This window comes from Elephas maximus, chromosome 8 (assembly GCF_024166365.1).
Source record: "Elephas maximus indicus isolate mEleMax1 chromosome 8, mEleMax1 primary haplotype, whole genome shotgun sequence".
Classification (NCBI taxonomy): Eukaryota; Metazoa; Chordata; class Mammalia; order Proboscidea; family Elephantidae; genus Elephas; species Elephas maximus.
This window is the reverse complement of record NC_064826.1, coordinates 70,719,729-70,746,324: the sequence shown is the minus strand read 5'-3', so window position 1 is coordinate 70,746,324 and position 26,596 is coordinate 70,719,729.

Sequence of the window (26,596 nt, the reverse complement as noted above, 5' to 3'; positions counted from 1 at the left end):
AGTCATGGATGACTTACAAATGTCCCCTGTTCTCACTGAGTCACTAGTCGATTATCATATTCACCCTTCCGCCCAACTGGGTGGGAATCCAGCTTTTAACTGGAATTAAAAATTCGATGTCTGCACCGTAAGGCTCATTATCTGAATCTGAAACACCTGCTGTAAGAGAATAAAAGGCGATCTTGTAACAGATCATTTAATAATTGACTTAGTTGGGAAAAAGCAAATGGCCTTTTGTTGGTTCTTGATATCATCGCTCATCTTCTCAAAGTGACCGTGGACACAGCAGGAAGACAGTTTCCTGTTGAATGGATAAGTATCAAATTCAGTCTGACTTAGTTTTTTAGTAGCTTTGGGCTTGATTCCAATTACTCAAGATCCAGGTCTCTCTAGTCATGGTTAGACAAGGGTTTTACAATTTCTTTTATTTGATGGTGTGTGATTAGGAGAGCTTGCTTACAGAGATCCCCAATACTTGATGCAGAAGTCCCTGACTGGTGCAGACGGTTAAGGCACTAGGCTACCAACCAAAAGTTTTGAAGTTCAAGTCCACCCAGAGGCATCTCTGAAGAAAGGTCTGGCAATCTCCTTATGAAAAATCAGTCGTTGAAAATCTTGGAGCACAGTTCTACTATGACACATGTGGGGTTACCCTGAGTTGGAATCAGCTTGACGGCAACTGTTCTTTTTTTTTCTTTTTACTTGATGTAGGTGTCCAGCTGAAGTGAAACAGATGTAACATGAATCCTTATTCTGACGCACTGACCAGCATTCAAAGGTCTACAGTTCATATACAAATCTTCCTGGGAAACTATGTGCCTTCATTAATGACATTTAGGAGATTACTTTGAAATTCTTAGATGAAATGTGGTACAATACTTTTTACACAGCTGTCCTTTGATTTGAGCTGTAATCTCTACCTAAAAAACTTTCTGACAACAGGCTCTGACAACAAGCAAATGGGATGCTAGAATTGACAGCCAGGCATCATGACAAATGAGGCTCACATGGCTTCCACAATTAAGTTATTTTGAACATAGTAGAATTACCTTAGGGCCCAATTGTGGTTCAGTCCAGAGCTAAAAATCCTATTCCAGGCCTACAAAGGAAAGGAGAAATTTGAGCACTGTAGCGGATTAATTTGAGATAATTAAGGGAAATGTGGACACTGGAAGAATAAATGATATTATTAATAAAAATGAATGAAAAACATGGCACAGAAATAAAAAAAACACTAGCAAAATCAAGAGTTAGGACTGCTAAACCGAGGGGAAGACTTCTGATAATGCTGAATTTTCTTCTGCTAGTTAGCTTCATCTTGGATGGCCTCAGTGTACAATAATATGCACATACTTTCCCCATTAGTAATTTTCCTTTTTTTTAAGAAAAGAAAACTTTTCTATAGACTTATCGGAGGTTTTGAGGGATTACTTATTTTTCATGTATTAGCAGTTATGGCATTAATAATTTTTTAAATTATTTTTACTTTTAATTATAATAAAATGAAAATTTAGACTGTATTACCAAAAAAAAAAAAAAACCCATTGCCGTCGAGTCGATTCTGACTCATAGCGACCCTATAGGACAGAGTAGAACTGCCCCCTAGAGTTTCTAAGGAGTGCCTGGTGGATTTGAACTGCCTACCTTTAGGTTAGCAGCCATAGCACTTAACCACTATGCCACCAGGGTTTCCCAAACTGTATTAAGAGAAGCATAATATTCAACTCAGTAATGGATAACCCTGAATGCTGAATTTATCAGAATTTATACAAAATAGCTTATTGAACATCAGGAAACATATGTTATTGTTGTTAATTTTTAATTAGGCTAGATTGTACTTTCTTTCTAAAATATGTTTCTCTTATTATAAATGTAATATTTTTTTTTCTGATAAAAATTCACCAAGCACAGAATAATAGTATAACTTGTGGGCAGAGCAAGAACTTATCTTCTGAGAACTGAGTTATAAAATCAACATTTAAAGATTCTAAACAAAAATATGTAAAGAGTGGACTGATACTATTAGAATATCTCAAGAAAGATTTCAAACAAATGTGCTAATGAGTGCTTGTTGGGAGACAGTTGATTATTAAAGGATAAGAAGGAACTCAGGTAGACCATTTAGTCTATGTCCATATGATGAGGTAAGAAGGTATCCAGTCAAACTGTTGTACTCCTCAAGTCTTCCTCTCAGCTGCATCCCTTTTATTGAGTGGGAGGCACCAGGCTTGTTGAGTCAGTTGAGGTAGTATCATTACATATCTGAATCAAAGAACTATTCTCCTTATTCTGGTAGTCATTTTAGGCTCACCAGCTACCTTGTAGTAACAGGATTCCCACTTAACTTGTTTTGAGAGAAAGTATTCACTAGTTGTTGTGTGACATTGAGTCTATTCTGACTCATGGTGACCCTATAGAACACAGTACGACTGCCCTATAGGTTTTCCAAGTCTATAATTTTTATGGGGAGCCCTGGTGGTGCAGTGGTTTAGAGCTATGGCTGCTAACCAAAAGGTCAGCAGTTCAAATCCACCAGCTGCTAGGTTGCTATGAGTCATAATCCATTTGAAGGTGATGTGATTTTTTTTTTTTTTGTAATTTAACTTCTAGGGAGCCAGACTGCCATATCTTTTCCCTCAGAGAGGCTGGTAGGTTCGACCTCTGAGCTTTTGGTTAGCAGTGAATGCTTAACCACTGTGCCATAAGGGCTCCTTACTCACTGATTAGACTGATACAAATGTCTAGTCCATCTGACACCTATATTTCTCTTGTAATAAATTTATTGACACTGGTTTTAAACATCAGTTTCTTAGGAACTTTATGAAAATGAGTCATCACCAACTCTGACACACCAGCAAAATCAAGAGTTAGGACTGCTAAACCGAGGGGAAGCCTTCTGATAATGCTGAATTTTCTTCTGCTAGTTAGCTTCATCTTGGATGGCCTCAGTGTACAATAATATGCATATACTTTCCCCATTAGTAATTTTCCTTTTTTTAAGAAAAGAAAACTTTTCTATAGACTTATCGGAGGTTTTGAGGGATTACTTATTTTGCATGTATTAGCAGTTATGGCATTAATAATTTTTATTTTTTTTTAGGCATTAGCAAACTGGAAAGTCCATGACTGGTAAAGATATGTAATTTAGCTAAGGCCTGCACTTAAACAGTGTCAAATGGAAGTCTGGTGTGCAAGATTTAGGAATGTTGTGAATGTGCTGTCTAATGTCCAGAACTTGTATCTCAGCCCTTCTTTGTTAACCTCTATGGTGATATATAGTTCATTTTCTAAGGAGTTTTAACATTGTCTATTTGAGAAAGATTGTTGCTGTTCTTAGGTGCATGTTCTTAGGTGTTGGTTCTGACTCACAGTGACCCCACGTACAACAGAATGAAACACTGCCTGGTCCTGCAGCATCCTCACAATCGTTGCTATGTTTGAGCCCATTGTTGCAGCCACCGTGTCAATCCATCTCATTGAGGGTCTTCCTCTTTTTTGCTGACATCTACTTTACCAAGCATGATGACCTTCTCCAGGGACTGGTCCCTCCTCATGATGTATCCAAAGTACGTGAGACGAAGTCTCACTATCCTTGCTTCCAAGGAGCACTCTGGCTATATTTCTTCCAAGACAGACTTGTTTGTTCTTCTGGAAGTCCATAGTATATTCAATATTTTTTACCAACACCATAATTCAAAGCCATCAATTCTTCTTTGGTCTTCCATATTCATTGTTCAGTTTTTGTATGCATATGAGGTGATTAAAAATATTTATGGCTTGGGTCAGGTGCACCTTAGTCCTGAAAGTGACATCTTTGCTTTTTAACACTTTAAAGAGGTCTTTTGCAGCAGATTTGCCTAATGCAATATGTCATTTGATTTCCTGACCACTGCCTCTGTGGGCATTGATTGTGGATCCAAGTAAAATAAAAACCTTGATAACTTCAATCTTTTCTCCATTTATCATGATGTTGAGAAAGATAACTCGATAGAATAGGAGAGAAGCTGACTGCTAGTATTAAGCATAAAAGTGGAAATGTCTAGGAATTACATGATATTTTTTATAAGCATTTTCCCATGCCATTAAAGTTATTTTAGACACATTTTTTAAAGGCTGTATAATTTTCTAGCATTTAGATATGCCATATTTAAGTCAACATTTCCCCTAATTTGGGGATCTTTAGTTTTTGTTCACACTTACTATTTTAAATAATGTCATAGTGAACATATTTAACTGTAAGAAATGCTTAGAGTACAAATGATAATTTTCTTAAAATATCTGATTTTTTTTTTTTTCATTTGGGAAGAGGAGCCATTTTCAGGATTGTAAACATGTTCACCAGATTACAGGTGATGATATACTGCAGTACACAAAGTCAAATTTGACTTGGCTTATAGCCCTTTCAGAAGTAAATTCTAAGAGACTCCACTGCCTGTCATAATCTTCCTTCCCAGCTCTGTGGGGGTCTAGCACTTACTCAAACAATCAAGTTAATCATCAACTCTTTCGGATTCAGCTAGAAACCCATGATGTCCAGGAGTATTTAAAATTATTAATAAGAAATACATGGTTTCCTTTTTAAGATTGTAGACAAAGATTATTGCTGCATGCCTCACAGCTTAAGAAGAGAGCAGCTGGGGTTGTATAAACGCTCTTTGATGCTGAGTAGGAATGGCATTAAGGTTATAGCTTTGGAACCTGGTGAATACAGATCCATCTCCACTTGCCGAGGTTTTGTTTTTTTCACATTTCTTTTAAGATGTGAAAGTTTCCTAGTTGCAACTTGTTTTGCTTTTCAGGTAAAGTAATAATAGTGCCTTTGATCCTGGCTTTTTATCTTAGGCTCATTCCTAAGATGCATTATATCTTATTTTATAAATAAACACCCGGCAATAGTTATTGTCTTTATCTTTCAGAGTCTGTCTATGGTGGACCATATTCTCTGAGAATGGCAATATGGAGATTTTTAAAAATTACAAAATATGTAATATATGCATCTTATTTTATTTGGAGCATGTATTACCTTTGATATCCAGAAAAAATATATATATATATGTATATATATGCTTAAATGTTTATCTAGGGCTCTTGTCTTGAAACTAATATTTTAATAAAATACTTTTCACATTTTATATATTGCTTTTTTCAGAAGAAACTAAAAGCACCTTTCAGATCTCATTTAATTAATCCTTATTATTATATTCTAGACATCTAGATCAAAATTTTAAAAGCTAGAGGATTAATTTCTAAGTATATGAAAACCATTTTCTAGTTGACTAGGTAATATATAACACAAGATTGATTACTTTTTATCAAGTGAAGATTTTTTTTCTTTCTGGTTGCCATCGTTTCTCTCACTTTACCATTGTATTTGAAAACACAGGTTCTGATGTCAAGATAGTTGTGTGACCCTGGAGGAATTACATAACTTCCTTATCACAGCCTCCTCATCTGTAAAATGGACAGAATTATAGTAATTACCCATACAGTTGTTGAAATGATCAAAAAGATATGCAAATTAGTTAGCATAGTCCTAGTCAAACAGATAATTATAAACAGAGCAGATACTTGCTATAAAGAGAGCAGATACTTGCTATAACTATTATTATATTTTCCAAAATTAGGCTTCAAAAAAATAAGAAAGGAAATATCTTATTTTCAGCTTTTAGTACGTGTCAGTATAATTATGCTATCTTATGTCACTTATACGCACACACACACACACACACACACACTTACCTCAAAAGGTTGGCAGTTCAAACTCACCCAGAGGTGCCTCAAAGAAAAGCCTAGAGATTTGCTTCTGAAAGGTCACAGCCTTGAAAACCCTGTGGAGTGCAGTTCTGCTCTGAAACTCACGGGGTTACCATGAGAAGGAATTGATTTGATGACAACTGGTTTAGTATTTGGTTTTTGGTATATAGTTTATTATTATCATTATTATTTTAAGCATAGATAAATGCTCTATGGTTTTGTGTTGTGAATACTAGAAGGAAATGTAGACACATTACAAATTATAATATGCTGCAGATTTTCTTAATTTAAGCTATTTAAAAAAATAACTGACTTAGCCCCATTTCTCCTCTCGGAATAGAATCGTCGCTTAAGAGATTGACTTGAAGCTTTAGTAATCGTTTAAAAACACAATCTGAATTGAAATTCTCCATGTCATTTACTGGTCTAGCTCATGTCTCTCACAGAATTTTCTCAATCAATACTAATTGAGAGCTCACAGTGTGCATGGTTCTAGGCAAGCTATTTTAATTTAAAAGGTAGAAATGCATTAAATACCTGTAGCATTTAGCTTAACTTGAAGTAATTTTTAATAATTAGACTTAGAACAATTTCAGTTCTGTTTTTTACATTTGGTCAAACTTTGCCTAATGAGTCATTCTTTCATTCACTCCAAACACTATTATTAGTGCCATTATGAGTCAAGCAATGTGCTAAATACCAGGGAATACAGAGATGATCAGATCACAGCCCCTTCTTTTCAGAGGCTCAAAATCTGGTGCTGGGATAAGGCAAGGAAACATATGTTTATACTGATAGGTGAACAAAGTGCCAATGATGCATGGAAGAAAGAGCATATCACTATGCATGAAGGACCAGCAAGAAGCTTGTAGGACAGAGTAGTTTGAAGAAACTTTAAATGACTTACTTTATTTTGAAATCAATAATTATTCACAATAGAGAAAATTTTTTGAAGATGCAAGAGCTAAAAGATTAAAACATTCATGATTTTTCATGATTTCCCCACTGAAGTGTAAATATTGTCAACATATTAGTGAATATTATTCTTGTCAGGAAAATTTTATATATATGTATATCGACATGTATTTCATGTAACACAACCATAGGAACACACACAGTTATATGCATTGTACTTAAAAATTTTTCTCAATCATATTTCCAGATAAGCAAATACTCACTTGTAGTGGTTTTCTAATGAATGAGTAGAATTTCATGAAAATATTTCACAATTTATTTAACCAGTCTTCTTTTGCTGAACACTTCTTAGACATTTTTAAATTTATCCTATAACAATTGAGAAACCTTTTAGAGAAATATTTATTTATATTATTTATTATGTGCATGATATAAATACCTAAAAGTAGAAGTGCCAAGTAAAATGATATGTACATTTTAAACATATTTGTTAAATATTGCCAAATAGCCTATTAGAAATATAAACAAATTTTCAGCCCCACCAACAGCTTACAACTTTCCTACAACATTCATTTTTCTTTTTTAAGTTTTTGATTGCGGAAATGAACCACATTAAGGTTCTTCTAATTTTCATTTGTCGTCATTGCTGTTAGATGTCTTCCAGTTGGTTCCAGCCCATGGCGACCCTACGTACAATAGAACGAAACATGGCCGGGTCCTGTGCCAACCTCACATTGATGTAATTCATATAATAATTACTGTGAAATTCTTTTTCTTTCTAATTTTTTTTTGCTTGTATGTATCTTTGTCAATAATGATATTCAGGATCAAGAAGCTCAAACAGTAGCAGAACTGTCATTTAAACCTGCTATGACTGCACTTTATATAATGGTTCCAAACTGTCCATTTGTTTGCAATACTATAGTTCTCAAGTTGGGATGGTTTGTCTCAAACATGAGGAAAGTTTCTCCTCTTCCCAACAGCTAGCTTTGGTTAAGAAGTTGAGATCTCTGAATCTTCATCTAAATCCTTCACTGAAAAGTGAAGGTGGTCTTGTCAACATTGTCACTTTAATTTTCAAGAACATCATACTGAAAGTTACCTACAAATAGAAAACCAGCCTGAATTCTTCTGGAATATTTAATCCTACTACTCTCTTCCATATAACTCAAACAACTCTACGCAAGAGTAATCTGCTTGGCTGCTAGATTTTACCACAGGTGGATTTGGAAGAGCACTAATTTAGGGTCAGGATTAGTTGGATGTGTTAGAAGGAACAACAATTGTCTAGATTGCTGATTCTGATGTGAATAACCCAGATGTTAGTAAAAGCTGCCAGCTGGGAACACAATGACCAAATCCCCTGCATATGTACTCTAATGATGATGAGTGAATCATTTGACCACAACTGGCATTCTTGGCTTGTTTGACTATTAAGGCTTGTAACCTAATTGCCTCATCTTAAGACACAGGGTAGAAATTTAACAAAATGTTTGCTATTAAAAACTCCACTGTCTGCTATTTTTGTGCACCCAAAATATAATTTGTCATTATGTTTTGATTGTTTCATAAGGAATAAGTCTAAATTATGCATAAAAACCTAATTTTAGTTTATTTCTCCCAATTATAGGAAAATAAGGAAATGTATGGTGATCACGGACACCAGTCCCCAGCCGCACCCCTACTCAGCTCTTAACAGCAATGTTTCATGAAATCATTTGAATCAGACATAAAAGGGCCAGTGTTTAAAATGATGGTGCTTTGTCTGTCCTAGGATGTGCTTTCTCCTCTTCACTCTGCTGCTAGAAGGAACCAAAGAAGTTAAAAAGATGGCAAAATAAAGGTTCATCAGCAAGTAAAAATGAAGGTGAAGCACCAAACCAAAAAACCCACTGCCGTCAAGTTGATTCTAACTCATAGTGACCCTATAGGACAGAGTAGAATTGCCCCATAAGATTTCCAAAGCTATAAATCTTTACAGAAGCAGATTACCACATCTTTCTCCTGCGAGGGGCTGGTGGGTTCTAACCACTGACCTTTAGGTTAACAGCTGAGGGCTTTAACCACCATACCACCAGGGGTCCTTAGGTGAAACACAGGTAATGTTTTTCTTACATTAACACAGTTTTCATTTGTGGATGGATGAACTGCATTAACGGGACCTTCACTCAATATGTTAATTATTAATACACAGATAGTTTTTTTTAGATGATTCAGTTGTATTGTATACAGTCTAAAACTGTGCATCTGTCAGATCTGGGTGCCTTTCATTTTCACGATCTGGGACAATGGTACCTTGTCTTAGGCTTGGTGCTCTAGGGAAGCAAAACTAATAAAGCCTATAAATATATATATATATATAGAGAGAGATTTCTATGAAGGAAATGGCTCATAGGGTGGTAGAGGCTGGAAAGACCCAAGTCTGTAAGTCAATGTGAGGCTACAGAGACCAATGAATTATAAGATCAGCAGCAAGAAGGCAGGCAAAGTGCTAGCTCAAGCCTCAAGAACCAGAGGTCAGATGCCAGCCTCAGAATCCATGGTGAGCAAAAGCCTTGCCAGAAAGTCTACCCATATTGGATGCAGGCCACACCCTCAAGGAAACTCCCTTTCAACTGACTGGCTACTCACAGCAGATCTCATCATGGAGGTGATCACATTATATCAAATCTTATCATGGAAGTGATTCCATTATTATCTGATTGCCAAACTACATCAAAATATGCCAAACCACTGAGAATCATAGCCCAACCAAACTGACACACAACCTTAACCATCGCAGACCCGTAGCTTCATTGCCTCATATTTTTCTTACTAACACTTTTTCTATGCTGTAAATGAAACACATTAGGAAGAAGATACTTGAAATTAAACTGCAGGTATCTAATAGATTCAAAATCCATATTCATAATAGTAGATTTGCTTATTCTTTTTTTTTTTGGTGGCGAATGATAGAGGGAATCTCTGTAATTAGAAAAATTTTTCAAACTTATTTAATAGCATATGATTATTTTTCCTCAATAGCCTATCTGAATCCTTGTGAGCAAGATGTGAGCTAAACTCTGAATATCAGATCAGCAACTTCTCAAATCCATTGATTTATATATGGCTTAAATCAAGATATTTTACAGTCAGGCGTATTCTATAAACTCTCATCTTTGTGCACAGCATGAAAATATTTTAGGACTTCTCAGACTGATGAAGAGAAATGCCTCATTAAATAAAATACAGCCCAATGCAGTATTATAAACACAGCATGGGCAGCATTGTAAAAGTAATTCCTTAGACCAAGTAAAGGGGAATGTATGTGTAGAGACTAAAGACTATGTCCAAGCCTGAAGGCAGAATAGAAAACTCTTAGGTAGAAGTGGATAAAAAGATTTCATTATGTATATATGGAACTTGTTATGTAAATTGGTAATAAATCAATGGATTGTATGGAGTGCAATATGGCTAAAGTACTTTTTTTTTAATTTTAGAGGAAGTGTTCAGACATATTACATTAAAGCAAAAGCCTTCAGTCCTCTAGGTTTCTGGTAGACATAAACAATCAAGCTAAAGAAATTCTCTTCTGTTCTTATCTTTCTAAAATATTTTACTGTTAGTGATTGGTGCTTTTCTGCATCTTTTGAAATAACTAAATGGATTTTCTCCTTTAATATATTAAAAGCATGAATTATATCATTAAAATTTTTAATTCTAAACAGTTTTTGAAGTCCAAGGATTAAACCTTATTTGGTCATTATAAATTTAGTTATAAATTCTTGGATTTGACTTTTGAATAACTTACTTGGGATTTCTGTGTGTATTGCAAATGAATTTGGGCTACATTTTTCATTCTGTTCTTGTCCTGTTTTGGTGTCAAAGCAAGGTAAGCCTAAAAAAACACAGCTAAGGAGATACCTGATTCTGCTTAGACCGTGGGCCATTGTTAAATTTTTGATAATAACAACAACAAAAAAAAAAACCCAAACCCATTGCCTTTCTGTTGATTTCGACTCATAGTGACCCTATAGAGCAGAGCAGAACTGACCCAAGGCTGTAACCTTTATAGAAGCAGACTGCCACATCTTTCTCCCATGGAGTGACCTTCACAGTCTAGTGTTCTTTTGAATAGAATTTTTCTTTAGCTACTGATTAAACTTCTTAATAGGTTATAGGTAATTTTGTGTTTTATATTTATTCTTCAGTAAATTTTGGGATGTTATTTGCCATAAAATTGTCCTGAACATAATTTATTTTCATACTGCTATTTTCATGATTCCTCTAAGGTTTCTCAATCACTATAGTTCTTGTAGTTAGATGCCATTTTATAACTCTGCTACTTTATTTTGCAATCTAAAGACCTGAAAAATAAATAGAAGCAGGCAGATTGAACAAGAAGGAGGAACCAGGATTTTAACTCTGACTGAACTGGCATTGAGTTTATCATGTTTTTCCTCCAGTGTCTGCTGGCCTGAACTTAACACACCCAAAAACGTGGAAGTGAGAACCATGGAACACAGAGTAAGTCCCAGAGAAGCCCTCTAGTTCTGGCTCAAAGAGCAAAAAAGAGAACTTCTAGCCCTGGTGGCACAGCGGTTAACAGCTCAACTGCTAACCAAAAGGTCAGCAGTTTGAATCTACCAGCCACTCCTTGGAAACCCTATGGAACAGTTCTACACTGCCTTAGAGAGTTACTGGGAGTTGGAGTTGACTCGACAGCAACACATTATTTATTTATTTATTGGTTAAAGTTCATAGAATGGAGGAAAATTCCCTGTTTTGCTTTCCTTTCATTCGTTTTCCTCTGTTTTCTTGTACCCCAGTTCCAGGGCAAATTTATGGTGGCAACAGCAACAACAGCAACAGTGGTGCTACTGAGATACAGCAGGACAAAAAGCTGTAAAGGCCAAGAACCTCCTTTTCTGTATGATGAAGCTGCAGTTCTAAGAAGGCAGGAAAATACCCCATTGTTTCTTTGTTTGTTTTCTCTTTGACCTTCTGCTGCCTGGCTCTGAGCATGACACTCTTGTGGAAAAGAATGGTTTCTAAACAGTGGAAGTAAAAGGGAATTAAATGAAAACAGAAATTATCAGAATTATTGCAGAGAGTGAGAAGCTCAGGAAAACACCCCATAAAGTTTTTTAAAACCTGGGTTCATCTCCATTTATAATTTCTTAGAAATGAACCTAATTACAGTACCAAAGACTAATACTGAGCTGAACCAGACTTTACACATAGTTCAGATGAAACACTAAGTGGTGCACACCAGACAAATCTGAACAGCACTGCAAAGACCATGAAAGTTGAACTAATGTTGGAACCATAAAATAAGAAGGTGAGTTGGAACTTGCAGCCCAAACTTACAAATTGATTGCCTGTTAAAAGGAACCAACGAACAAAAATTATCAACATTCTCTATAGTATTTAAATAAGACCTAATGGCTCATAATGTACTGCCCAGAATAGCCAGGCTATGTTCTAAAATTATTTAGAATGCAAAGAATCATGAAAGTGTCAACTCTCACTGAAAAACTCAACAGGCCCAAGAGACAAGATGACACAGAAGATGGAATTATCTGACAAAATTTTTAAAGCAGCTACATTTACACACTAGGAAACTCTATGGGGCAGTTCAACCCTGTCATACAGGGTCGCTATGAGTTGGAATCAATTCAAAGACACACAAAAATAACAATAACTATAAAAATGTCAAATGAGTAATTGCAAATACTAGTAATAAAATAAAAGCATCAACAATGAATTAGAAGATAAAAGGAAAAATTTTAGAACTAAAACAACAATAACTGAAGTGAAAAACTTACTGGATGAGCTCAAGAATTTAATGGGAATGATACAATAAAGATTCAGTGAGCTGAATTAACAGACCAATCAGAGTAAAAAAAGAGAGAAAAACATACAATAATGAACAGAGTTTCAGAATCTGTTCTATAACAAAAATATCTAATGCTTGTGTCATCAGAGTCCAAGAAGGAAAGAAGAAAAAGTGAAAGGTGCGAAAACTATTTGAATAGTTGCTAAAAATTTTCCAGGTGGGACAGAAGACACATACCTACATGATTCAAGAAACTGAGCAAAGCATTAACAGAATAAGCCTAGAGATTCATGCCCAGACATATTATAATCAAAGTACAGATAACTAAAGACAAAGAAAAAATCCCAAAAGCAGTGAGGGGTAATCAGTGCATTACCAACAGGAGAACAATGATTTAAACAACAATACATTTCTTATGAGAAAACAAGAAGGCCAAAAGAGAGTAATACATTTTTAAAATGTTGTAAGAAAAGAACTGTCAACCTAGAGGTGTACATCCAGCTAAAATATCCTTCAGAAATGAAGAAGAAATAAAAGCTTACTCAAATGAGGAAATACTGAGAGAATTTGTAGCCAACATACCTGCTGTAAAATAATTGCTAAAAGAAGATGAAGGGAAATGGTACCAGGTGGAGACTTAGAACATCAGAAATCAAGGGAGTACAACAAAGACATTGAATATCTGGGTAAACATAGAGACATTTCTTCTCTTCTTGAGTTCTTTAAAATATGTTTGATGATTCAAAGCAAAAATTATAAACATGTATAGCATGGTTCTCAATGCATGTAGATATAGTATTTAAGAGAAGTATAGCAACAAGAAGGGAGGGTAAAGGAAAATATAAGGTGATAACATTTCGCAATTCAAATTGAAGCAATAAAATATTGGTTACAAACAAATTGTAAAATGCTAAGAATGTTTTCTGTAATGCTGAAAGCAATTTCTTAAAAAAAGAATTTTTTTTTAAGTAATCAGAATCCCAATAGATAAATTGAAAAGCAAAACTTAAAAATGTCAAAGTAATCCAAAAGAATATGAGAAGGGAAACCTGAAGAGACAAAAACAGAGGTAACAAAGAAAAAACAAATAATAAACTGGTAGACCTACATACAGGAGTCCTTGGGCAGTGCAAAAAGATAAGCACTCAACTGCTAGATGAAAGGTGGGTGGTTTGAATCCACCCAGAGGAGCCTAGGAAGGCAGACCTGATGATCTGCCTCCAAAAGGTGACAGACTTGAAAACCCTATGGGACAGTTCTGGTCTGCACATATGGGGTCACCATGACTTGGAATTCCCTCGAAAGCAACTAGCAACAATAACAGATCTATCCATCAGTCTATCATCCATTTGTCTATCTATATATTAACATACATATACACACACATATGTATTTACATGAAAGTATTTTCGCTAAGTACAATATTAAACTAAAAATAAAAAATGAAAGAATATCAAAAATACCCAAATATATGAAAATTAATAAACATACTTCTACATAATATGTCAAAGAAGAAGTCACAAGGAAAATTAGAAAATTCTTTGAACAGAATGAAAACAAAAATACATCATACCAAAATTTGTGGTATACAGCTGAAGGCAAAATATAAAGAGAAACTTAGGGAATTACATGCTTATATTGAAAAGAAGAAAGGTTACAAATCATTAATCTAAGCTTCCCCCTACAAACCAAGATTTGGATGGGGGAGGGGGAAGAAAATTAGACCTAAAGAAGCAGAAGAAAAGAAATAATGGAGATAGATAGAAATCACTGAAATAGAAAACAAACAAAACATAGAATAGATTGATAAAACCAAATTCTGAATCTTTAAAAAGATTTAAAAAAATTGTGCACCTCCATTAAGACAAATCAAGGAAAAAAACATTAGAGGACACAAATTACCAATATCAGGAATGAGAAAGGGACATTATTACAGGTCCTATAAATATTAAATAGAAAGTTGAAAACAAAACAGTTTTAAAAAATTGAAAAATCAATGTTCAACACAATAAAACCAAAAACTTCAGTGAAATGAAATCCCTTGAAAGACACAAACTAACTGAACTCACCCCAACAGAGGTTAATAAACTGAAAAGTTCTATATCTGTTAAAGCTATGAAATTTGTTAAAAAACTTTCCAACAAAAAAAGCTACAGGTTCAGATGGTCTCGTCAGTGAACTGTAACAAACATTTAAACAAGTAAAAATACAGTCTATACAATCTCTTCAAGAAAATACAAGGAGAGGGAAAACTTCCCACTCACTATATGAGGTAAACTTTACATAGATGGCAAAAGCAAAAAAAAAAAAAAGGGGGAATTAACAAAATCGACAAACCATAGGCTAGACTGACTAAAGAAATACAGGAAAGGAAATAAATAACCCGAATAAGAAACGAGAAGGGCCACATCACAACAGACCCAACTGAAATTAAAAGAATTAGATTATTACAAAAAATTGTACTCTAACAAATTTGCAAACCTAGAAGAAATGGATGAATTCCTACAAAAACACTACCTACCTAAACTAACACAATCAGAAGTAGAACAACTAAATAGACCCATAACAAAAAAAGAGATTGAAATGGTAATCAAAAAACTCCCAACAAAAAAAAAGCCCTGGCCTGGATGGCTACACTGCAGAGTTCTACCAAACTTTCAGAGAAGAGTTAACACCACTACTACTAAAGGTATTTCAAAGCATAGAAAATGACGGAATACTACCTAACTCATTCTATGAAGCCACCATCTCTCTGATACCAAAACCAGGTAAAGACATCACAAAAAGAGAAAATTACAGACCTATATCCCTCATGAACATAGATGCAAAAATCCTCAACAAAATTCTAGCCAATAGAATTCAACAACATATCAAAAAAATAATCCACCACGACCAAGTGGGATTTATACCAGGTATGCAAGGCTGGTTTAATATTAGAAAAACCATTAATGTAATCCACCATATAAATAAAACAAAAGACAAAAACCACATGATCTTATCAATTGATGCAGAAAAGGCATTTGACAAAGTCCAACACCCATTTATGATAAAAACTCTTACCAAAATAGGAATTGAAGGAAAATTCCTCAACATAATAAAGGGCATCTATGCAAAGCCAACAGCCAACATCACTCTAAATGGAGAGAGCCTGAAAGCATTGCCCTTGAGAATGGGAACCAGACAAGGATGCCCTTTATCACCGCTCTTATTCAACATTGTGCTAGAAGTCCTAGCCAGAGCAATTAGGCTAGAAAAAGAAATAAAGGGCATCCGGATTGGCAAGGAGGAAGTAACATTATCTCTATTTGCAGATGACATGATCTTATACACAGAAAACCCTAAGGAATCCTCCAGAAAACTACTGAAACTAATAGAAGAGTTTGGCAGAGTCTCAGGTTATAAGATAAACAGACAAAAATCACTTGGATTCCTCTACATCAACAAAAAGAACATCGAAGAGGAAATCACCAAATCAATACCATTCACAGTAGCCCCCAAGAAGATAAAATACTTAGGAATAAATCTTACCAAAGATGTAAAAACCTATACAAAGAAAACTACACAGCACTACTACAAGAAATTAAAAAGGACATACTTAAGTGGAAAAACATACCTTGCTCATGGATAGGAAGATTTAACATAGTAAAAATGTCTATTCTACCAAAAGCCATCTATACATACAATGCACTTCCGATCCAAATTCCAATGTCATTTTTTAATGTGATAGAGAAATAAATCACCAACTTCATATGGAAGGGAAAGAAGCCTCGGATAAGTAAAGCGTTACTGAAAAAGAAGAAGAAAGTGGGAGGCCTCACTCTACTTGATTTCAGAACCTATTATACAGCCACAGTAGTCAAAACAGCCTGGTACTGGTACAACAACAGGCACATAGACCAGTGGAACAGAATTGAGAACCCAGATATAAACCCATCCACGTATGAGCAGCTGATATTTGACAAAGGACCAGTGTCAGTTAATTGGGGAAAAGATAGTCTTTTTAACAAATGGTGCTGGCATAACTGGATATCCATTTGCAAAAAAATGAAACAGGACCCATACCTCACACCATGCACAAAACCTAACTCCAAGTGGATCAAAGACCTAAACATAAAATCTAAAACGATAAAGATCATGGAAGAAAAAATAGAGACAACCTTAGGAGCCCTAATTCAAGGCATAAACAGAATACAAAACATTACCAAAAATGATGAAGAGAAACCAGATAACTGGGAGCTCCTAAAAATCAAACACCTATGCTCATCTAAAGACTTCACCAAAAGAGTAAAAAGACCACCTACAGACTGGGAAAGAACGTTCAGCTATGACATCTCCGACCAGTGCCTGATCTCTAAAATCTGTATGATTCTGTCAAAACTCAACCACAAAAAGACAAACAACCCAATCAAGAAGTGGGCAAAGGATATGAACACACACTTCATTAAAGAAGATATTCAGGCAGCCAACAGATACATGAGAAAATGCTCTCGATCATTAGCCATTAGAGAAATGCAAATTAAAACTACGATGAGATTCCATCTCACTCCAACAAGGCTGGCATTAATCCAAAAAACACAAAATAGTAAATGTTGGAGAGGCTGCGGAGAGATTGGAACTCTTATACACTGCTGGTGGGAATGTAAAATGGTACAACCACTTTGGAAATCTATCTGGCGTTATCTTAAACAGTTAGAAATAGAACTACCATACAACCCAGAAATCCCACTCCTCGGAATATACCCTAGAGAAATGAGAGTCTTCACACAAACAGATATATGCACACCCATGTTTATTGCAACTCTGTTTACAATAGCAAAAAGCTGTAAGCAACCAAGGTGTCCATCAACAGATGAATGGTTAAATAAATTGTGGTACATTCACACAATGGAATACTACACATCGATAAAGAACAGTGACGAATCTGTGAAACATTTCATAACATGGAGGAACCTGGAAGGCATTATGCTGAGCGAAATTAGTCAGAGGCAAAAGGACAAATATTGTAGAAGACCACTATTATAAAATCTTGAGAAATAGTATAAACTGAGAAGAACACATACTTTTGTGGTTACGAGCGGGGGAGGGAGGGAAGGTGGGAGAGGGTTTTTTACTGATTAATTAGTAGATAAGAACTACTTTAGGTGAAGGGAAGGACAATACTCAATACATGGAAGGTCAGCTCAACTGGACTGGACTGGACCAAAAGCAAAGAAGTTTCTGGGATAAACTGAATACTTCAAAGGTCAGCGGAGCAAGGGCGGGGGTTTGGGGACTATGGCTTAAGGGGACTTCTAAGTCAATTGGCAAAATAATTCTATTATGAAAACATTCTGCACCGCACTTTGAAATGTGGAGTCTGGGGTCTTAAATGCCAACAAGCGGCCATCTAAGATGCATCAATTGGTCTCAACTCACCTGGATCAAAGGAGAATGAAGAACACCAAGTTCACATGATAACTAAGAGCCCAAGAGACAGAAAGGGCCGCATGAACTAGAGACTTACATCATCCTGAGACCAGAAGAACTAGTTGGTGCCCGGCTACAACCGATGACTGCCCTTGCAGGGAGCACAACAGAGAACCCCTGAGGGAGCAGGAGATCAGTGGGATGCAGACCCCAAATTCTCACAAAAAGACCATACTTAATGGTCTGACTGAGACTAGAGGAATCCCGGAGGTCATGGTCCCCAAACCTTCTGTTGGCCCAGGACAGGAACCATTCCCGAAGACAACTCATCAGACATGAAAGGGACTGGACAGTGGGTAGGAGAGAGATGCTGATGAATAGTGAACTAATGATATCAGGTGGACACTTGAGACTGTGTTGGCATCTCCTGTCTGGAGCGGGGATGGGAGGATAGAGAGAGTTGGAAGCTGGCAAAATTGTCACGAAAGGAGAGACTGGAAGGGCTGATTCATTAGGGGGAGAGCAAGTGGGAGTATGGAGTAAGGTGTATATAAACTTATATGTGACAGTCTAACTTTATTTGTAAACATTCACTTGAAGCTCAATAAAAAAAAAAAGTTAATAAAAAAAAGGGGGGGAAAAGAGCAAAAACATTCTCAACAAAATATTAAATTGATCAATACTTAAGAAAGGTAATATACCATGTCTAAGTGGGGTTTAATTTAAGAAAGAAAAACTGATCCAACATTTAACAAGCAATCAATATATTTCATCATATTAATAGAATAAAGGAAAAGAAAATCCACATGATCAATGCGATAGAAGTAGAAAGAGCATTTGACAAAATACATCTATTTATAGTTAAAAAAAAAACCCTTAGAAAACTAGGAATAGAATGGATCTTCCTTAACCTGATATTGGGTACTGACAAAACACCTACAGCTAATATTTAATAGTGAATAACTGAGTGCTTTCCTCTAACAGTGGGGACACTCTCACCACTCGTATTCAACATAACATTGGAACTCTAGCCAGTACAATAAGATAATAATAAATATCTATCTAATTTTTTTCAGGACTAGACTGCCAGGTCCTTCTTCCTAGTTTATCTTAGCTGGAAGCTCCACTGAAACCTGTCCACCATGGGTGACCCTGCTGGTATTTGAAAAACCAGTGACATAGCTTCCAGAATCACAGCAACATGCAAGCCACCACAGTACAACAAACTGGCAGATGTGTGGGGTGTGATAATAATAATAGATAAGATAGACAATTTGAAGCCTGGAAAGGAAGAAATAAAAATACTTTTATTACCATAAAAAAAAAGCACTTGCCATCAAGTCGATTTGAACTCAGGGTGACCCCCTGTGTCCAGAGTTGAACTGCACTATGTAGTGTTTTGAAGGCCATGAACTTCCAGAAGCAGATCTCCAGGCCTGTCTTTTGAGGCGCCTCTGGGTGGTTTCGAACAGCCAACCTTTCAGCTAGTAGTTGTGCATTTAACCATTCGTGCTGCCCAGGGACTGCCTTAATGTTAGCAAGGAAGAGTTTTGTGCAGTTAACCCACCCACTGACCCACTGCCGCCTAGCCGATTCCGACTCATAGCGACCCTATAGGACAGAGTAGAACTGCCCCGTAGAGTTTCCAGGGAGGGCCTGGTGAATTCGAACTGCTGACCTTTTGGTTAGCAGCTGTAGCAGAGTTAGATGGTGCTAAATAGTGAGGTGGATCTGTGGAACTCAAGTTGGTTACCATGACTGACACATAGGTTGTGTCTTGGAGAATTGGTTAAAGCCGAACCTGGCTAAAAACTGGCTACAGTCATTCCTACTCCTAAGGAATAAGGATTGTTTCTCATTGAAAGTTTTTAAGCAGGAAAACAATATGTTTGGATCTGTATTTTGAACAGACAACCTTGTTGTACACAGAATTTGGATTGGAGAGGAAAGATGGAAGTGGAGAGATGAGTTGATTAGAGCCTGAACTAGTGCAGATAAAATGGGAATATTTACTTGCTTACTTCTAAACATGTAATGCTATTTGAATATAGTTTATCTGAGTTAACTTCTCTGCTTTTAAAATTAATTTTAGTTCATTATCCTGCATTTGCGTATTTACATAATTTAATCTAATTGCATGTTTAATGTAAATAGCTCTAATCACAAAATTTCTATGTGTTAATGACATAATTAGATGATGCACAATTATAATTTTAATGATGTTCATAAGGCATGGCCAAACATAAGCTTACCAGAGGGATGTGGCCTTTGAGGTCAGAGATTGTGGGAAGTGGAAGGACCATATATTGCCTATTTCAACCCGCTCACTTTAACAAGTAACATTTTACCAAAGAATGTAGAAGAAGCATTTGTGTACTATTTTCCTAAGTTTTTCATCTTTATACACTGAATGGGATTAGTGTGTTAAAAGAAGAAAGAGAACAAGACCTTCATGGAATGCACTAATCCAATGAAAGGAGAGGAATTTTTTAGAATAATGAGTAGATTGATGCATGGGACAGTTCTCAGCTCTTTTTACTCATTTGTTCATTCTTTCATCTGACTTGTTTGGAAATCTCCTTATACTAGGGTGTTGAACCCAGGTCTACTTGACTGCAGAAAATTAGACCTGAATCTTATGAATAAGACCTGATCTACAATAATAAAACGAAAGATAGATATGAATGACACAATATGATGCAGCATGTTCTATAATAATACTGCAAAGAACTAACCAGTTACATAGAGGGATGAAAAATGAACTTTGCTTTCAGGATTTGGGAAGGCTTTGTAGAAGGGATGATAAGTGAGTTACATCTTAAAGAGGAATTTAACAGACAAAAAAGAGGACAAAGGCAATTCTGTCAGAAGTAACAATTTCTTCAGAGATAAACGATTGCTACAAAGTCAGACGTGCCTGAGTACCACAAAGAATTTATGAGGAGAGAGTGATGATGTTGGACATGTAGTTTGGAGCTAGAATATAAAGACACCATTTGCCATACTAAGAGTGAGCTTTGCTTTATAGACAATGAAAAATTGATAAAAACTTTTATACCTAGAAAGTTATGTGATGAGAATTGTGTTTTAGAATAATAGCTCTGGGGGCAGTGTGAAAGTGGCTTGCAGGCAGGACACCAGTTACAAAATATTGAGACAGAAAATTATATATATAAAAAAAAAATTTAAACAAGAAAGGGTGTACTAAGAGGATGGGAATGGAAATGAATATTATAATATGTGCACATTGCAGTGATATTATAGATATACCATAGATATGGGCAGAGGTCAAACAAACTATCATAGATAAAGACGGACATCAAATTATGGCTTACAAACACAATGAATGGGGTGGGGGAGAACAATAGAAAGGGGCAGGAGGTAATTGGAGATAGGAATGGTGATGTTAACAACCAAGCTAAGAAATTGGGCAAGAAGAACAGAATTGGGAGTGAACCGAGTGATTTTATTATGTGTTTGTTGAAAATGTGGTCCAGCTAAGAGCACATCTTGTCAGCCAATATTTTTTACACTTTGTTCATTTGAGCTCCATTTTCAGTTTTTATTAAATCTCATCATCTGTACTATAATTTGCTCAATGCTTGTCTTTGCATTGATTCACTTTTTTCCTACATACATTTATTTTAAAAGGAAAACCTAGTACCTTTGCCATTAATGTAAACAAGTGCCGTCAATTTTCCTATATACAAGTAAATATTAAATTAATGCATTAAACCAACAGAAATTTAAAGTTTTCAATTAAATACAAATGAACACAAATTATCATGATTCTAACTGGTTTATCCAAAAAAAAAAAGTGCTTAAAAAATCTTTCCCCAGTGGGAATAAAATAAAACTCTTTAAAAAGTGATACTTGGTTTAAAATAAAGATAAGGTTCTATATCTGTATCTATAAAATTGTTCCAATATTTAGTTCTAAAGTTTACTGGCACTAAGAAAATATATTCATAAGTTTCTATGGTCAGAAAGGGTAGTATCCTTAGCCAGATTACAATTTAAATTTTTACTATGGATTGGGAGCTCTTTGAGCATATGGGATGCAACTTGGTGCCTACCTTCATCCTCCTCTCAGGGAAAAAGATTTAAAGAAATGTATTAGATTAAAACCGCTCCCTTTTCTTCTCCTTCACATCCCAGGACCTTTTGAACTGTACCAGACTCAAATGCTAACCCTGGGTTAGAAGCAAGGGTTAGAAGCCCAGTGCAGCCCAAGTCAGAGAAGAGCATGGTGTTAAGAGCAGTACAAACCCTGATAACAAAGAACACTTGTTCTAATTTCCCAGACTTACCTCCCAAGAATGTAGGCCATAGCTAGAGTCTCAGAGGGGGAAAAGTAAGGGTGCAGACTTACCAAGTGTCAACTGGCTCACCAAAAGACTTAAAATTATCTCCTGAATCACCAGGTGGGTACCACCTCTTGAAAAATACTGCAACAATTAAGGACGCAACTAGAACTGAAAGAAAAGTGAAGTTTAGATGTAAAGGACTGCACATCTTAGGTATCAGGTAGTAATCGTGATCATTGGAATGAATTGATCTTGATACATCTCAGTGTCTAACTGCCTTGTCTCCCTGTGACTAAGGGTCAGTAGATACTATCCTGTTTAATCGGGGTTATTTTCATTATATCATTAATTTTACTTCATTATTGTGCATGAATCTGACTTAGTTTATTTGCTACCTAAGAATTTTAGGGATGTGTGTGTGTGTGTGTGTGTGTGTGTGTTTGTATTCATGGGTAGTGGTTGATGTTGTTCAGCTAGAAATTGAGATATATGAATTAAAAATAGCAGATTTTGTTTTCTAAATGAGTTCGAGGATGAGTGGCAAGTGTAAATATCTTTTTGGAAGGGCAACGTTTCAAATTAGTAGGTCTATATTTGTTAATATTTATGTATAATGCATTGTGCATTATATTACCCTAGAAACTTTAGGAAAATTTACATTGATTTCACAAAACTTGAAGGAAGTACATACTGATATTTTGAAATATGTAGTGTTTACATTGAATAGTGTGTCTATAGAGCTCCTCTGGAGCTATTATCTCTTATTGGTTCAAATCCTTGATTTTTATAAAATATCTAATCACATATCAATCTGATTTTTCTACTCTTTCCTAGGGAATTATGTAATTTTCCCTGGAAAATAGCATAATTTCCATCATAAACATTTATTTTATGTACAATCTATTTCTTAAATAACTATATAGAAAATTAGAGGTAAACATAAAATGAGGTGAGATGTTTAATAACAAGACTTATCCACGTTATAGACCCTGCAGACCCTTTCCTCTCTGATTAATGTTTGAATTAATGATGGCATTAATTACTATAATTCAGCAGTATTTCCTTTCCACAAAATTTGTCATGTTATTTATGTTATATCTCATTTTTGTGAAACTTTTCTCGAACAAGACAATGCATAAACAAACATAAAAACAAACAAAATATCTAAGAGGAACTTAAATTCTCAAGCTTGATGTTCTTCTTAGACAATTACCCATTTCGTTTTAAATCCCATTCTAATTGTTTAGCTCATGGCATTTAGTCTGAATAGACTTTGGGTATTGTCTGTAAGAAACAAGTCCTGCCTGTTCTTTTGCTGTAGAGCTTAGAATAAAGAAGCAATGTAGTTGTTATGAAAAAAAAAAAACCTTAATAGTTTGAATAACTAAATTCCCATTTGCTTTGGCCCCTTAAAAGAACAACTAGGTAGTTCCAGGTTTAAAGGAAAATAAAACCTCTTTAATTTGATTATCTTAATATATAAGAACAGCAATTAAATAAATTGTCACATCCACAATATAACTCAGAGATAGAAAATAACACAAATTGACTAGTTGACTCTAAAGCCCACACAAAACAGAGAAATGTATGGGAATTCTATGGACCAGGGGAAAATGTGTCTGAGACCTAGTGGTAATAGATCAGAGAAAACATGATGGAAAATTCATCTTCAAAGAAGAATGCCCTAACTTAACAGAGGAAACACTGAGAATAGGCATGAGGCTTGCTGGATCAGAGGACTGGACAAAGGAAAGTAAAAAAGTGAGGAAAAGTTAGTATGGAAGAAGGCTGTGGTCTTTAGAATCTTGATAGAAAATAGAAAGCAGAGAGCAAAGACAAGGATCTTCCTGAAACAAATCAGTATTTAAGAATTAGAAAAAGATAGAAAGAAAATATTGCCATTTTTTTTAAGCTGAACTTGAGTGTAGTGACTAAAGGAAACACTCTTGAACTAGATAACCTAGTAGTTCACCCAACAACTCCCCTATCCATTTCAAGATCACATATTAATGTTAGTCCAGGAAAATCCATCACAAATAACAAGCAAGAAAAAGGAAAAAAAAAAAAAAAGCGAGTATTCACATCCATTACTGTAATAAGAAATGACAAATATATATATAGAACATGAACACAAGGTATGATTAAAAAAAAGAAAGATAAAAGTAATACATATTCTCTCTTACCTCTTGCCTTTGAGTTGATTCTGACTCATAGCAACCCTATAGGACAGAGTAGAACTGCCCCACATTGTTTCCAAGGAGTGTCTGGTGGGTTCAAACTACCGACATTTTGGTTAGCAGCCATAGCTTTTCACCACTATCGACCAGAGTTTCTATATTCTCTCTTGGACATCTGATAACAGTATTCACTTTCAAGATGATTTATTAAATTTCTTTCTATTTCTGTCATGATTTCAATCAGCTCCCATTTCGCAGCCTCCTTTTCGTCTGTTTTTATTCTGAGTCACTGAATGTCTAATTCATGGTGTTATTTCCTATATATAATTGAACTTAAATTATATTTTCTTCAAATTGTAGTCTCATAGTCAAATTTCTTCTATTTCACTGCTTTTTTCTATGTGTATATGTGTGTGCTTGTGCACTTCCATCTGTTGAATAGTTTTGGTTTTTATTTTCTTTATAGAATATTCACATTTTCTGTCCTTAAGTTTATCGTAAAAGTTGTTCCAATGTTGTCTTGAACGGATTTTGCTGTCAAGATATCTGATACAAAATTGATTTCTTCCCTTTATAAATGATGTTTTACTTTGTCTTTAATATCTAGTATTATCTGCGTTAACTTTCCCAAGTAAACAGTGGAGTCTTTTAGTATGAGAAATGAGATACGGTTAAATGTCAATAAAATTTTCTTAAATTATAATTATAAATTTTAATCCTGATCCATGTTGTTTTACTTTTAAGTAATTATAAGTATTTTGGATTTTCTTTGCTTGTCATCTATAATTTTTTCTCTGACTTTTCTACCTTTTTAAATTTTATTTTTATTCTTGATTCTTTTCATTTCTATTCAATTCACAGCTTCGACTAAAAATAAAATAGGGACAGGATGAAAGAAAAGTAAAAATATTTTATTTGATAATGCTCTTAAGTACATATATCAATAAATATTAAAGAATTAAAATAAATTCAGCGACAAATGCAAAAGGTTAAAAACCTAACAGAAATAAGGACATAATGTAGAAAAATGCAGAAATTATAGCAGAAAAGACAAATATAGATGCAATAATTGAATAAATAATTGAATAAATAATTTCTTATTTTATATAATTGTGCTTTTTTATCTTTTCAAGTTAGATTATAACTGGTGGTTTATTCATCTTTTAAAAATAAAAAGATGAATAAACCACCAGTTATAATCTAACTTGAAAAGATAAAAAAGCACAATTATATAAAATAAGAAATTAAAAAATAACTATTGCAAAAATTAAAAAAAAAAAAAGAAGAAGAAAATTACCTTGTTTTTAAATCTATGTAAATAAATTTGAAAGCCCAGACGGAAACTTTTGGTCATTGTTGTTAGGTGCCGTCGAGTCAGTTCCGACTCATAGCGACCCTATGCACAACAGAACGAAACACTGCCCGGTCCTGAGACATCCTTGCAATCGTTGCTTTGCTTGAGCTCATCCTTGCAGCCACTGTGTCAATCCACCTCTCTGAGGGTCTTCCTCTTTTCCACTGACACTGTACTCTAACAAGCATGATGTCCTTCTCCAAGGACTGATCCCTCCCAACAACATGTCCAAAGTACTTAAGAAGCAGTCTCGCCATCCTTGCTTCTAAGGAGCATCCTGGCTGTACTTCTTCTAAGACAGATTTGTTCATTCTTTTGGCAGTCCATGGTGTATTCAATATTCTTCACCAACACAACAATTCAAAGGCGTCAACTCTTCTTCGGTCTTCCTTATTCATTGTTCAGCTTTCACATATATATGATGTGATTGAAAATACCATGGCTTGGGTCAGGCACACCTTAGTCTTCAGGGTGACATCTTTGCCCTTCAACACTTTAAAGAGGTCCTTTGCAGCAGATTTGCCCCAAACAATGCGTCTTTTGATTTCTTGACTGCTGCTTCCATGGCTGTTGATTGTGGATCCAAGTAAAATGAAATCCTTGACAACTTCAATCTTTTCTCCTTTTATCATGATGTTGCTCATTGGTCCAGTTGTGAGGATTTTTGTTTACTTTATGTTGAGCTGTACTCCATACTGAAGGCTGTGGTCTTTGATCTTCATTAGTAAGTGCTTCAAGTCCTTTTCAATTTCAGCAAGTAAAGTCATGTCATCTGCATAATGCAGGTTGTTAATGATTCTTCCTCCAATCCTGATGCCCCATTCTTCTTCATATAGTCCAGCTTCTTGTATTATCTGCTCACCAT